We start from the raw sequence: 2199 nt of genomic DNA on the forward strand, positions 1-2199 counted from the left end.
AACACAAATTTATCAATTGAATTTGATGTTGAAGGAAATGTATATGAAGGGATAGAATACAGTGAGAAGAGACTGGTTAAAGGAAAATATTTTGAGAAGATTTTTATCTACCCGGTAACAACTGTTGAAGGTTTAAAATAAGACCACAGTGGGAGGGATCAGAGAGGTGGAAGAGAGAAGGATGGAGGGCCCGGGGTCAGGGGCTGAACTTTGTTAGGTCCTGGGAAGATTGGGATTTCCTTTTGTGAGGAATGTAAAAATTCTTAGAGAATTAAATGTTTTATTTGCATTGTGTGTGTGTGTGTGTGTGTGTGTGTGTGTGTGTGTGTGTGTGTGTGTGTGTGTGTATGTGTACATACGCACTCCAATATGCCTGTCATGAGGCTTGAACGCAGGGCCTGGGCGATGTCCCAGAAGGTTTTTTGTTTTTGTTTTTTTGCTCAAGGCTGATACTCTATCACTTGAACCACAGCTCTACTTATGTCTTTTTGTTGATTAATTGGGGATAAGAATCTGATGGACTTTCTTGCCTTGGGCTGGCTTTGAACCATGGGCCGCAGATCTCAGCTTTCTGAGTAGCTAGCATTACAGGCATGAACCATCAAATTAAACTAGCCCAGACTCTGACAGTGCCGAGGTGCGCCCTTCAGGAGCAAGGGGCAAAGGAGCGGGGTGGGAAGACCCCCACCTGAGGAAGCTAAGTGTCCCTTGAATTCCGCCCTAGAAGTAGGCGCCTGGGATCTGAGAGCCTTGTGTAGCAATTACGGCTGCAGCACATCCTGGAAGTCGGCGGTGAAAGAGGACGATCACTTGTCCCTCTGTGGCTTCACTCCTGGCCCCTGGAGACCCCAGGATCCCCTCGATCTCAGAGGAGAGTTCCAGAATGAAAAGCAAGAAAGGTGTTGCAGCATCTGGCAGTGAGACTGAAGAGGAGGACAGCACGGACACCTCCCGGGGCCTCTCTTCCTCAACTGGCTCAGGCAAGAGGAGAAGGCGGACAACCTACCCAAGGCGTCTGCTCAGATTCTTCGAGGCTGGCTCTATGAGCACGGATACAGTGCCTATCCTTCTGAGCAAGAAAAGCATTGACTGACCCACCAGGCACACCTATCCACACTCCAAGTGTGTAACTGGTTCATCAGTGCCCGCCTCGGGCTCCTTCCAGACGTGCTGAGGAAGAAGGCAAAGATCCCAGTCAGTTCACCATCTCCAGCTGTGGGGCCAAAATGTCTGAAGCCAGCTCCGAGGAGGTTGCCATGGGCATCAAAACCTCATGCCAGCTCTCGAGGAAAGCCCATTTCATTCCTGCACAGCTGGACCTAACCCAACTCTGGTAGGGAGATCACTGTCTCCGAAACCCACATCCCCGGGATCAGTTTTGGCTCGTCCATCCGTGATCTGCCATACCACTGTGAGTGCATTGAAAGACGGGCCTCTCGCTCTCTGCCAGCCAATTGGTGTGGGACATAGCACAGATATCCAGCCGATAGGAGCCAGCACAGACACCGCACTCATGTACCCAGAAGATGCTTGTAAGAGTACACACACACACACACACACATACACACACACACACACACACACACACACACACACACACACAGAGTGGTCTTTCCAACACTCCTCCCTGCCCCCTACTCCAGGATTTTAGTGGATTTCAGCTTCTAGTGGATGTTGCACTCAAACAGGCTGCTGAGATGGAGCTTCAGGCCAAGCTTACAGCTTCACCAGCTTTGCAAGCAAAACACTTCTCCAAAACGTTGTCATGATTGCTGGGGTGATGGCAAGATTGAATGGCATTATTATATATATTTTTTATTAATATTTGCATACAGCCTTGCTCAAATGAAGCTTCCTGTTACTGATGTTTTCAATGGAATACCGTCATTACAAGAATATAAACTCAGAGCTACTGTAGAAACAAAGGGTTTTCTTCTTTCTTTCTTTCTTTCCTTAATGTCTTTTGGTAGATTATTCATAATGTGAGCTGTTTCCCAATATCATGTGATTTTTTTGTTTACCCCCCCCCAGCTTTTTGTTGGTGTTTTTCAGACTGTATAATACTTAGAGAACTTACAGCGTCTTTCCATTCCTGTGTGGAACAGGGTGTCCACATACTGTTTAATTAATAAATTTCAATGTATTTTGTTCAAACAAGTATGGATCTAGTCGATTGGTGCCTTTTACCCTCTTACTCCA

At 47.0% G+C, this 2199-nt stretch overlaps 1 pseudogene; it reads left to right on the forward strand.

The window, feature by feature from the left end:
* Positions 1-883: 883 nt before the first annotated feature.
* LOC138806149 (homeobox protein TGIF1 pseudogene) lies at positions 884-1769 on the forward strand (annotated as a pseudogene).
* Positions 1770-2199: the final 430 nt, after the last annotated feature.

This window comes from Dipodomys merriami, unplaced genomic scaffold, assembly GCF_024711535.1.
Source record: "Dipodomys merriami isolate MVZ:Mamm:240054 unplaced genomic scaffold, mDipMer1.0.p SCAF_4, whole genome shotgun sequence".
In the NCBI taxonomy this organism is placed as follows: Eukaryota; Metazoa; Chordata; class Mammalia; order Rodentia; family Heteromyidae; genus Dipodomys; species Dipodomys merriami.